The following is a 13,725-nucleotide window of genomic DNA, read 5'->3' as shown; positions in this document are numbered from 1 at the left end:
TCAAGGCGTATTACTACTGTACTGGGTCTACAGATTCCGAAGTAAGATGTTTATAAATCACAAGCGCTGTAGCTAACGGGATATTTCTGTGTGGGGGGAAAAAGGGAGAGGCGAGCCTGGCTAGCTGCAGCTTGAACTGGCAACGTAGCTGGAATCACGGAGCTGCCTCGCCTGTGGTGTAATAAACACACAGACCGGCCTCCCAAGGAGAGGGAAGGGACGAGTGGATGAGCACGCTGCATCGGAGCTCTGAAAGGAAGTGACATGCGATGGGGAGAGACGTCAGCTGAGAGCACATTTCTCCTCCAAGCCCAGCCCCTGGGTGGAGTCCCACCCTTGCAGCACTGAGTTTCGTGCCTATTGAAACTGGTACAGATTTCTCGCTGCACTACTGGAATACACGTGCTGAGGGTCGCTTCTGAGAAGGTACGTGGAATGGTTATTTACGTTAGCACAGTTTCTGATGCATACGTATTGTTCGAAAGCTTGTTAAATGTCAAAGCACGCAGCTAGTCTCGTATTGTGGAGGTAAGGAGGGGTGGGTTGGGTTCTATACTTGGTTCCCATTTGCGTGGAGTTAAACGGCAACAGTCAATTAAACCGCAAACTAGACAGAGGCACGTGGTGGAGAGAGCTCATGGTTCACAGAATAGCCAAAGGGGTTGCTGTTAACGGTAAACGTGTCTGATAAATCCAGCTCTGCTGGCTGCTTTTTATCATCCTTCGCACTCCAGTTTTCTGTTGCCCTGGTTACAGCCAAGTACTGTCAAAACGTTTTCGGAAATGCTGCATTTGTTCCATTGTAGTAATAGTAACCGAACCCTGAAAAGCACAGCAGTTCATATACAGAAAATTACATCACATTTGTACTTTTTTTCCAAGGGGTGTGTTCGTTGCCATGGCAACACTATTTACAGCTCTTTTGGCAAATGAGCTGCTTCCACTTAAGAGGCCTTTTCTTACAACAAAGTAATTGTCTCTTTTTAATATTCTGCTCTTTTAACACCTTTCCAGTATTTGTATGACTACTAAAGAGTACAAATTTTATTGTTTCATTTTCGTAGCAATCCAGTTAGTTCCAGGAAACAGGGCACAAACAACTGCCTAGCATCCTTTGGCTGATGGGTTTCCTTTGGGGTCTATAAATGTAGGTTTCCATGACACACAATAAGTATTGTATATGATTTTATTAACGACAGACATTAAAGGCAGGATCTTTTCTCCCAAGTAAAAGACTTTAAAGACCTTGCCTCATTCTAGCTGAGGTAAGGTCAAGTATTTTGATGACACAGTAGCCCAAATCTTTTTTGGAAAAAAAACACAGATATTAATGTGCAACTCAACCAGCAAGTTCAAGGGAAGAAGAAATATACATTGAACTCTGAATCCCCACAACTTGCTGATTGATTTACAGCACTTCACTATTTTTTCTGTATTAACATCTGCTCGCCCTTAACCTCCCCGTTATTTCCAAGAATTTGCTGGGTTGTGCACATCAATTTCCAATTAAACTCGCTTCAAAGTGTCAAGGCACCTATTTACCAGCTCAAGTATCTGTTTAACAGGATTTCAGTTTTTAACACATGGTCTATCACTCTGTCCAGCCTAGAGAATTGTTTACTTTCTACATTAGTAGATTCTTTAGAGATGGCAAACATATTTTCATGTTTTGGTACTTATTTGTCTCATGTTGTCTAATTCAATCCTTCTGTCTTCTCTTTTTGTACCTCATCTAATGTTAGTTTACCTTCTTTGACTCTGCTGCTCCCAGGGATCTTTTCCAATTCTGAAGTGTCATTGGTTATGGAGACACGCTGTTCTAGAATAAAATGCATTAATGTTTACAATGTTGCACATCTCTGAGAGTGACTATTGGCAATCTATAAGGATTGTAAAGCACGTGCACTTGTTAATTGCAGTTTCATTGGTTTAATGGGAGTTAAATTCAAAGTCTATTCATTTCTCCATCTCTAGCTGGTGTGCTACTCTGTTGGAATGCCCAAGTATGGTATTTTTGGCATTGACAGGTGAAATAACCTTTTTCCAGATGTTACCCAGCAAAATTATGTATTTGGCAGACACCACCATGAAAACACCAAACTATAATACTTATTTCTAGGGTTCAAATCTCAACTGAATGTTATTGTTCTCTGAATGTCATTGTTGGGCCGAGTTTAGATGAGCAGAGAGGATCATAACCTGATGCCCTTGGATACGTGAGCTTGGTACGAAGCATGACTATAATCAGCAGTTTTAAACGAAAAATAAAGGGGTGCTGTCCTCGCGTTAATTTATTGCCAGATGTTTGTTTAGGGTTGTGCATTTGAAAACAGTCAAAAATTGATTGTGACATACTTAAAGATAAAAATTGTACCTGATTTGTTTTTCTTGCTAAATAGAACATGAGGGTAGTGCCTCTAAATTGACATAATTCGCAATTGCTTCCGTTTGATCAAATAGCGCGGAGCAGAGTCATGGACCAGTTCTCACCTCCCCCACCTTTTGGTATACTTTCTTGGAGCATTTTATTCCCAGTAGGTACTGTGCTGTAGTTTTAGTGCTTTATTTTGCTGTCTCTGCTTCAGGTAGAAGAACTTATTTGAAAGAGGCAATCTCTTGTATAAAACAGTGAATAAAATCCAAACTGAACATATTCTGCAATCTCTTCATAAATTTTGCTATTGACTTCCAAGAACTAAGCTGTTCTGATTTATTAATTTGCCCATGGTGTGCTGCTACTTCTAATAAATTCCTTGTTTTGTTTTCCACTTGTTGCTTTCCTCGCTGGTAACCAACACAGTTCTCTGTGGAAAAGGAGAGTGGGTAACCTGCTCTCAGTTGCAGATGTGTAACTCTATAGTAGAGGCCTCTCGTATCTGCTTTTTTTTTTAGCCAGTTATAACATTCACAACAGCAGCAACTTTAAAATGCACAAATAATAACAACAATTTGCATTTATATTGTGTTTTTTATTACTCTAATATGTCCCAATGGATTGCACAGGAGCATAATTGTCAGAGGAAAAAGTGACAGAAATGAAGAAGGAGAAATGAAGGCAGATGACCAAATGATAAGTTAAGATCTTTATTAGTCACATGTACATTGAAACACAGTGAAATACATCTTTTGCGTAGTGATTTTGGGGGGCAGCCCGCAAGTGTCACCACGCTTCCGGCGCCAACATAGCGTGCCCATAACTTCCTAACCCATACGTCTTTGGAATGTGGGAGGAAACCGGAGCACCCAGAGGAAACCCACACAGGCACTGGGAGAACGTACAAACTCCTTACAGACAGTGGCCGGATGAAGATTTGGTGAAGGAATTCTAGAGCTTGGTACCTTAATGGCTTGGCTTGTAGGTGCTGATCTCTGGAATGTTAGAGTTACATTATAAGATGCCATGTAAGGATGTTAGATTGGAGGTTATAGTTATAACAAGGGATGATACCAAAGGGGAAACTTGGAAGCCAACTGAATACTACTGGCCTTCCGTGCAGAGTGAGAGAACTTCCTGAGTGAGATGGCAGTTCAGTCGCTGTGCCCAAGTTGTCATATTTTACACGTACAGGCAGGAATAAGTTATTGCCTGTGGGAGCACCAAGAAGATTGGTGTAGAGCCAAGAAACATAGAAAACAGGAGTAGGCCATTTGGCCCTACTGCACAATTCATCACGGTAATGGTTGATCATTCAGTTCAGTGCCTAGTTCCTGCCTTATCCCCAGATCGCGTTGTGTCATGTGTATCCGGTTTGGTCTGTCAGATTTCTCCGCTAGTCTGATGGCAACTGGTTTGAGGCATTTATTCAACTGATAATCTTGTGACCTGAGAGAGAACTCAGTGTTCAAGACACTGAATGCCACAGTAGATTAGATTGGTCTTTTCATTACATTCCTCATTAGCCCACAATGTTTCTTACTAAAAATAGGAGATGGAAGCATTTATGTATATTAGAAACTCCAAATATAATTAATTTGGGTGCCCTGCTGCTGAAAATTGTGCAGGGAAGATGGGGTTGGGGGGGTTACTGTTGTGATATACGAGTACCTAAACATGTCACATTGATGCCCAGGGTCTGCCTGGTGCAGTAGCCAGCCTGGCCTATACTGTAAATGGGTGTAGGGCCTGCTTCTCAAATCGATTAGAAGACCTCTTGAAAGTACAAATTATTGTTTACAATTATAACAAAATTGGAGTCCCATTGAGGGGGAGCATGCAGCCTAAACAATGTTAGCCGGGTGATGAAGAGGGAATAGCCCCAGGGAAATAGCTAAATAGTTTTTGTTGCATCTAGAAAAAAAGTATTTGTACTTGGGACATTCCGAAGTGCTTTCTAGCTGAAGGACAGTATTGCAATGTAGGGAAATGAGGTAGCCAATTGGTACTTGGCAAAATCTTCTGAATAGTGTGATAATAACCAGATAATTATTTTCAATAATGTCCCTTTGAGGAATAAATATTGGACAGTACACTGAGGGAACCCACTGCTCCTCTTCAAATTATTAACATGCAAACTTGGGAAAGGGAAAATAACATCCTAGATTAACAATTGAACTGAATGTTGGCTCTGTTGGGGTTTAGACTCGGAAATTACTCATGCAGAAGTGAAGTACTATCCACTGAGCTGTGACTGACCTAGATGAGCAGTGCTGCTCAGCGCCAGATTGCTCTTGTGGAGACATTTCCCACCACTTCTACCTCCATGATTTGTTGTCCACTTGCAAGTGAGTGAAGTACAGAGGGATCTTGGTATTCCAGTGTATGAATCACAAAAAGTTAGCGGACAGGTCCAACAAGTAGTAAAGGCAAATGGCATTTTGGCCTTTATTACAAAAGGATTGGAGTTTAAAAATCGGGAGGCTAGACCAAAGTGAGGTTCACCAGGCTAATTCCTGGGATGAGATGGTTGTCGCTCGACAGAGACTAAAACAGTTTGGGTCTGTATTGCTTGGATTTAGAAGATTGAGGAATGCACTTAGTCAAACATATAAAATTCTTGGGGCTTGACAGGGTAGATTGTTGGGATGTTTTTCACTTGTGGAGAGTCTCAGACAAGAGGACATAACAACAAAAATAAGGGCCCTATTATTTAGAAGTGAGGTATTTAGAAATTTCTCCTCAGAGGTTGGTGAATCTCTGCCCTGGCAGGTGGTAGAACTTGGACATTAAGACTGGAGGTGGATGAATATTTGATAGATTGAGGAATAGACTGGTATAGGAAACTGGCACAGAAGAGGAGTTGAGGCCAGCACAGATTAGCTATGATAATATTAAATGGCAGTCTTGAAGAGCCTGATGGCCTACTCCTGCTATTTTCTTGTGTGTTCCTTCCCCAGGATTAAAGCTATTGCTATCCAAGTCCCCTGGAGCCATTGGTAAGCTAATTGTTGTGTGCAGGCTCCAAATTTGGCTTGGGGGCAGTTACAGGCATAAGTCTTGATTTCTCCCCCACGTGAGTATGTGGAGCTTGACTATTATGAGGTAAAAATTCCACACTGAGATGTCCAAACTCTATATTAAAGGCTGGTTTCTAAACTTGATTCTGATATGTTTTGCAGCAATGGTCATGATTTAAAATTCAATTTTCAATCTATAGGCTACCACATCCTGTATCATCCCATTACAATCAGGTGAAAAGTTAATTGTATCGAGAAATAGAGAAAAGAAATATGAGTAAAGAAACTGGTTTAGTTTGATGTTTTAATCTTCCTGTGTCTGATCTTCAGGGACTGATGCATGTCACACTTAAGTTATTGTGAGTTCTATAATGTAAACACTTTGAAATAAGTTAATGAGGCACTTGGGGAAGTTGAAGTGGCCACTTGGTTAAATACCTCATATATTTCATCTTTTGTTCTCCAGCCTTGCCTGACTCTGGCTAACCAGTTAATCTTAGCCCCAGTGAGATACCTGAGAGTGTTGTGCTGTGAAATGTTGTTTTGCTCTTTTTTTTAAATGAACTGTCTTATTGTTCCCACTGCCCTCTGTATGACTAGTATTATGTAAGATAATGATGTAAGTAGTTATATTTCAATGCTTTAAAAAATCTGGTAGTCAAGAATTGGTTTTCTTGTTCACCTTAAAGTAAGAAAACTGACAGTGGACATAGAACAGTACAGGAGAGGAACAGGCCCTTTGGCCCATTATGTCTGTGCCAACCGTGCCAATCCAAACTAATTGCATCTGCCTGCATTTGGTCTATTTTTCTTCATTCCCTGTCTACTCATGTGCCTGTCTAAATGCCTCTTATACATTGCAATCACGTTGTTGTATTTATCCATTAAGAGGACATGAATTGCTAATAAACTGGAGCACAAGTGCAATCACCACCACTGGGCACCTTCCTTTAATCAGGATCACATGAGATATCCTTGGCATCAGCCACATTCCCACAATGAAATCCAGATGTACAGATCATGTCCTAGAAATTCTTGTCAGAATTACAATGTTAATGTGTACTTCATGTAATAGATGGTCATAAATAGTGAAGAAGGTTGTTTAAAGATACACAGGGACATGGATCAGTGGGAAAATTGGATAGAGTGGTGGCAGATGGAACTTAATCCAGATAAGTGTAAGATGATGCATTTTGGGAGGACACGTTCTGTTACGACATGTAGAGTAAGTAGCAGAAACCATCGGAGGAGAGTTGATGTACAGAGACCTTGCAGTGCGAGACTGTAGCTCCCTAAATAGTTTTTAAATGTCATAGATATTTCTAAAAAAAACAAATTCGCTAATAAAGTTAAAAACATAGGCAATTAAAACACATTAAAGTAACTAAAAAAAATATAGACTTTCCATTTGGCTTCCTAGTCAGTAGGCTTCGCATCGCCATTGAATTGGAGAGGTGATTGCTGGGAAATCCCAACAAGACATGGCACTGCTACTGGATTCCATCTGGAACATTGATGTGGAAATCCCAGCCTGGAAGTTTGAATCTTGGGCTTCACCCTACTGTAATTAACAATTTTAATCTATGTGCAAGGACATAATATGTCCACATCAAGAGTAAAGATAAGTCTTTCCTTTTTACTGGTCATTATATTCATGAGAAATAAAAAAATAAATAGGGTGTGTGTTTATAAAAGGAGCAATTCTCTTCACACTTCTTCCTGTCCACATTACTTCAGTCTCACCTCCTATCACTGAGCAATCCATTGAAATTAATATGGATTTCCTGCCTGTGAGATAAATTGTGTTTAGGACCTGATCCGGATAGGGAATGAATTCTGGCTTGGGCATCCATGTACTCCTAATCCAAAAGCAAAACGTTGCACATGGTAGAAATCTGTTTCTTGCTCTGTAAATGCTGTCTATTATGCTGAGTAATTTCACTATTTTCTGTTTTACTCCGGATACTACTGTTGACTGGTAGGTACCAACAAATGAGGATTTGACTTTTACCCATCATTTCCATCTTGCCCTTTCACTACCTCCCCACTTGCTGTTTTCTTGAACAGATTCAAAGTGAGGCTCAGGGCATAGTAGTTGCAATATACAAAATACCATTTCTCTCAGAATTCTGGAGTCCAACTCTTCTGATTTAAGCTATCATCCATTAACAAAATGAGGCACAGATGAACAGAGCAGTTGCAATATACAAATTTTGTTTTTGCTCAGAATCCTGGAGCCAGTGACTTGTAATTTAATCTGTCATAATTAACATCTCACTTTGAGGGCCCTTTAAACTGTCTTACATTAACAATTATCCCGTTTGCTGATGTAGAGATGGTTACAGCAGTGATGGACCTAATCAATGGGCAGATCCAGCCATCACTTGCTTTTGTCCAGAGGAAAAGGAAAACAAAAAAAGGAAGATCGTTTCTACTATTGTTGGAATGAATGATGCCAGAAGTTGACATTCCATTTGGAGCTATCCCTCTTGACTTGGCCACTCTATTCACATTCTTAACAAATTAAGAAGTGTTTATAGACAAACGTCAATTCAGTGTTGATTTAATGCTTTATAGTGACTGGCATATCACACAGATAAGAGGTTCTTTGTGAAGTTCTGCTGGGAAGTGATCATAATTTCTTTTGATATTTATGATTTATGCAGTGAACATAGTGGGTAGCATTGAGGCTATTTTGCAGTTGATAAGATCTGTCTGTGATAAGCATAAAGGTGTAACTTCAATGCAGCAAAGCAATGGCCTGGGTATTAATGTTAATTTGGAATGTACTGTCCCCCATTCAAAGCCTAGCTGTAAAACAAACTTTTAAAGCACATTACAGGTACATTATAAGTGACTGGAACCAAGCTGTAAAGCTATATTTCAACAATTGTGAAATCCTGACATCACACGTCGAAAGTAGTGTTCAAGTACTTAATTGCTATTATCTAAACTCAAAGATTGAATGATGCCTTCTGGTCATTGGCGTGGATTTACTGTTACACTGATTTACACAGTGCACAGGTGTTCTGATTTTGCCTGGGCATAATCTATGCAAATTGCAGAACTAGATTAAATTGACTGCAGCTCCCAGTCAAACTGTGCTCTTGTTTATTTCATTTTGTTTGTTAATGGATGATGGCTTAAATTTGGAGACTTGGACTGTGGGATTTTGAGAAAATTATGTTGCATATGCTGTGTCCTGTGTCTCACTTTGAATTGTGGCTCATGTGGGATTCGAGAGCATGTGGAATGAGGTGGGGTGGGGGGAGGGAAAAGTGGGAGTGATACAATCCAAAATTTTACTAGTTGCAATCTGTAAACCAGGTTGTCGAGCTATTCCTGAAGCTTGTGGAGAAATGATCTCCCTGTTTTGCTGTCAATTCAAGGATGAACTTTTCACGTTGATTATTTTGTCCCTTGGTGATATGAAAAGCTTAACATGTCGCATCTTAGCACAAGTACAGAACTAATGTACGCTGATGTAGGATTTGTGTTGGCTTCGCTTCTTGCTGCTATTGTGATGTAAATCAGGCTTGCTGCTCCCACCCCCATCCATATGGTGTCCTGGCTAATATTTGCTGTTCATGCTACTTTACAACAATGAATACATTTCAAAAGTGGTTGCAAAACATTTTGAAAGATGCTGCATAAATGAAAGACTTATTCAATCTTTCTCTCCATTTAGCATCAATAGCCATTTGTGCAGTTTATTATTGGGAAGTGGGAGCATAAATTTCCTGTACTTTGCTCTATGCTCTATAATAGTATTGCTGCTAAACATGTCATAATCGGAAAAATGAAAGTTTAAACATACAGTAACTTGGATCATATACAGTATATGTGCATCACCTATGTGACGTGTGGCATTTCTTTAATTTTTTTCCCCACCCAATCTTTTGACATGTTGTAGATGCAGTTATACGACAATGAATATCTGCTTCATAGAACCTCTAATGGATGACAGAGAATCTGGGTGATTTTTGTCTATGATAGTGGAAATTTCAGAATCTTGATAGCTGTAACTATTATATGGGCAGAGGTTCCCTGGAGTCCATCTCTCTCACAAATACATTTTCCCTGTGGATACATGTGGTGGGGGAGGGGTGGTATTTTCTCAGGAGAGTGCAGCCAGAGCCAGAAGTGTGATGGGAACACAAGCAGCTCAGTTATACTTTGGGGTGGGAGGGGACTGCAAAGTAAAGAAAAATGAGAAAAAATTTGACAGGGGATTTGTGTAGGCTTGTCTCCAGGATGGTATGGAGAGTAGACAATCAGATGCTGCGGTGCAGGGCAGTGACAACATTGATAATAGTGTATCAGGAAGGGACAGCATCTACAAGCATAAAATGCACTAGCAAAAAGTTTGAGTAAGAGAAAAATAAGATAAAATTAAAGGTAAAAACAAAAAAAACATTTTTTCCACACAAGATTAGGTCAGTGTAAGGATTTTACTGGAGAAAGCAAAAAAAGTAGATGAAGTAACAATTAAATGTGGTTTCCTGTGACTGTGTTGAGTTTGGTAAATAAGGTTAGTGAACCACAGGCACAGAGTAGACATGTGGGAATATGATGTGGCGATAACAGAAACTTTGCTCAGAAAGGGGCAGGACCAGGTATTAAATATACCTGGATACAAAGTTTTCAAGAGGGATGGGAAGAAAAGGGAGGTAGCAGAATTAATTAAAGGGCATATTACAATGCTAGAGAGAGGATGTCAGAGAGGGGTTAAAAACAGAACCTGTTTAGTTAGAGCTGAGAAACAGAGAACATTACACAGCTAGGTATATTATAAAGGTGACCAATGAATAATGGATGTGAATATGCTGGGCAATTAGACAAGTGCAGAATCTATGGCACGGTTATAATGGGGGATTTTAATTACCCCCACTGTAAACTGGGGATAATAGTATTAAAGGCAGAGAGGGTGAAGTGTTTCTCAAGTGTGTCCAGGACAGTTTTCTAGAGCAGGATGTTTCTGCTCCAGCAAAGAGGAGGCATTGCTGAATCTGATTCTGGGGAATAAAGTGAAGCAAGTGCACCAGATTTTGGTAGGGGAACATTTAAGAGATTGTGATCATAGTATTTTAATATTTTGTTAACCATGGGAAAATAAACATAATTGATAGAAAAAGGCCAATGTCAATAGAATGAGTGGACCTGGCTTTGATAAATTGTAACCAAAAGTTGATGGGCTGGACTGCTTTTAAGGAAAAGAGAATTCGGGTAGAGTTAGGACATTTCCATGATGGGCAAAGAAAGAACAAACAAACCCAGAGCTCCCTGGATGATGAAAGAGAGGCAGAGGAAGATAAAGCAAAATAAAAGTCTGCTTGTAACAAGTGTTGGGTTGTAAATATCAGGCTGGTTACAAAAGATTCAGAAGGAAAGTGAAAATTAAAGTTCGAGGCAAAGAGAGCATACGATGGTAAATTTAGGGAACCCAGGAAACAAAGGATATTGAAGGTTTGATCAGGGAAAAGAAGAAAACGTATGTCAGGTGTAGGAAATTGTTATCAAACAAATCACTTGAGATTTCTCAGATGTAAGAGATTTAAAAAAAGACATTATATCAGAAAGGGACCATGAAATGATTTTGGTAAGTAAGATTAAAAACAATCCTAAAACATAAGAACACACAAGAAAGACACAAGAACGTAAGAAATGGGAGCAGCTGTAGGCCATTTGGCCCGTCGAACCTGCTCTGCCATTCAATAAGATCATGGCTGATCTGGCCGTGGACTCCGGTCCACCTACCTGCCTTTTCCCCATAACCCTTAATTCCCCTACTATGCAAAAATCTATCTGTCTTAAAGATTAAGTAGACTCTACTGCTTACCTGGGCAGAGAATTCCACAGATTTGCTACTCTCTGGGGGAAAAGCAGTTTCTCCTCATCTCTGTCTTAAATGTATTCCCGCAAATATTTTATATTTGAAGCAAGAGCGTAGCTAAAGAAGGAATAGGTCTCTTCAGGGACCAGAAGTGCAGTCTACGTCTGGAGATGGGAGATGAGCAAGATCCTAAATGAATATTTCTCATCAGTATTCACCAAGGAGGAGAATGTGGAAACTGGAGAGTAAGGGAGGGATTTGCTGATATTGTGGAGCACATCTTTATCAGAAAGAAGGAAATGCTAGAAGTGTATTGGAGCACATTAGGTGGTTGAATCCTAAGGTCGAATGGAATCTATCCCAGGATGCTAAGGGAAGCAAGAGAGGAGATTGCTGGGACTCTGATGGAAATTTTTGCATCCTCGTTAACCGAGGGTGAGGTATGAGAAGATTGGAGAATAACTAATGCAGTAGGGATAAGCCTGGAAACTATAGACTGGAGAGCCTTGTATCAGTGGTAGGGAAGTTGTTGGAGAAGATTCTGAGGGACAGGATTTATCTTAGATCAGGACTGATTAGGAGGAGTCAGCATGGCTTAGTCGGGAGATCATGTCTCATAATTCTGAGTTTTTTGGGAAGGTAATCGAAGGGGCTAAAGGCAGGGCAGTTGATGTTGTCTGTATGGACTGTACTAAGGTTTTGACAAGGTTCCGCATGGTAGGTTGGGCCAGAAGGTTTAGGCACAAGGGATCTGAGGCCTATTGGCAAACTGGATTGAAAATTGGTTAGGTGATAGAAGTCAGAGTAGAGGTGGATGGGTGTTTTTCTTAATGGAAATCTATAACAAGTGGTGTATCACAGGGATTGGTGCTAGGAAATTTATTGTTTGTAATGTATGTAAATGACTTGGATGAGAATGTAAGAGGTATGATTAGTAAGTTTGCAGACAACATGAAAATTGGTGGAGCCATAGATAGGAAGATTGTTTAAGGACCTCGCAGGACATGGATCAGCTGGAAAGTTGGGTGGAGTGGTGGCAGATGGAACTTGATCCATATAAGTGTGAGGTAATGCACTTTGAAAAGTCAAATTCCAGAATGACACATGGAGTAAATGGCAGGGAGCACTGATGAACAGAGAGACCTTGTGGTGCAAATCCATGTTCCCCAAAAGTGGCTACACAGGTGGATAGGATAGTGAGAAAGGACTGCACATTGTGTACAGTTCTGGTTGCCATCCTACAGGAGGGATATGAGAGCAACAGAGCAAGTGCAGAAGCGATTCACCAGGATGTTGCTGGAATGGAGGGCTGCAGTTATCTGGAGAAATTAAATATGCTGGGATTATTCTCATTGAAATGTAGGAGGTTTAGAGATTTACAAAATTATGAGGGGCATACATAGTCGATCTCTTTCTCAGGGCAGGGGATTCTAGAACTAAAGGGCACAAGTTTAAGATGAGAGGAGATTGGAGGGGTAAGTTTTTCCAGACAGGGTGGTGAATATTTGGAATGAGCTGCCAGAGAAGGTGGTGGAGGCAGATACGATTATAATGTGTAAAAGGCATTTGGATAAGTACTTGGATAGGAAAGGAGTAGAGGAATACAGGCCACATACGGGAAAATGGGATTAGCTTCGATAGGCATCACGGTCGGCAAGGATGAGGTAGGCCATAAAGGCTTGTTTCTGTGCTGTATATGTCTATGATTCCATCATAAAATTCTGTGTGGAAATTTGTATCACTTCATTATCAGTGTATTTGTTTTGTGTGGGTCCTCAGAATAAATTATATGCACAGAGGTGCGTGGATGTGCACAACAGCTTGCAGTACATGTCTGGACACCACTTTTCCAAAATTCATGTGTGTATGTATGTCCCACAGGTGGCATTTAGCAAATATGTAAAACCTGACGTTAAAAGCTAATGTGAGGATTGCCTTCATGAAGCTTGAGGATGGCTCTACTGGTGTCTTTAAAATGTGTAGGAATCTTGCCTTGCCGTTGCCACCCTTGGGGCAACTCCATCACCAACACCTAACTGTATTTCTCAACCCTCGACAGCCTCTTATTGCGCTTATGATGGCTTGGAGCTGTAACTGGCCACTCTGTACAGCTGGAACAAGCAATATCTGGGATACCAGATAGCATTTTGAAATTACTGACAGTTTATCATGCTCTGTAACATAATGAAGTAACAATAGGAAGCTTTATTGAACTAAGACTGAATAGTCTTCTAGATATCTCTACCTAGCAGTTTAAGAATAATTGATTACAGTGAGTTTGAGCTTGTGCTATTTGTTTACATTCATTCTATTTAGTTATCCTTCTGCTGTTCTCAATTTTGACTTGGGAAGAATCATGACTTTCATTTTGCACAAGTGTCTGGAAGGTGGCTGATTTAAGTGGCTTGCCAACACTTCCTGATAAGCTTTTCCTTGGAATTTGCTACAATATTTACAATGTATTGCTAGCTGTCCAGAAGATCTGCAGATAGAAAGTT

The 13,725-nt window shown here is 40.2% G+C and overlaps 1 protein-coding gene across 5 annotated transcripts in view; it reads left to right on the top strand.

The window, feature by feature from the left end:
- The window catches only part of agpat4 (1-acylglycerol-3-phosphate O-acyltransferase 4 (lysophosphatidic acid acyltransferase, delta)), a 138,621-nt gene that overhangs the window by 33,754 nt on the left and 91,142 nt on the right, over positions 1 to 13,725 (top strand). The window contains exon 1 of one of the 5 annotated variants that reach the window (XM_052012211.1): positions 262 to 426. The exons of 3 other annotated variants lie outside the window; for them this stretch is intronic. The gene's annotated coding sequence lies outside the window, so the exon portion shown is untranslated. Of the gene's footprint in view, positions 1 to 261; positions 427 to 13,725 lie in introns of those variants that run through there. One more of the 5 variants, XM_052012209.1, reaches the window with a different exon arrangement.

The sequence above is a fragment of the Pristis pectinata genome, chromosome 3 (genome assembly GCF_009764475.1).
Source record: "Pristis pectinata isolate sPriPec2 chromosome 3, sPriPec2.1.pri, whole genome shotgun sequence".
Taxonomy (NCBI): domain Eukaryota; kingdom Metazoa; phylum Chordata; class Chondrichthyes; order Rhinopristiformes; family Pristidae; genus Pristis; species Pristis pectinata.
The sequence above is the reverse complement of the archived record's forward strand: the minus strand, read 5'-3'. Positions and strand labels throughout refer to the sequence as shown.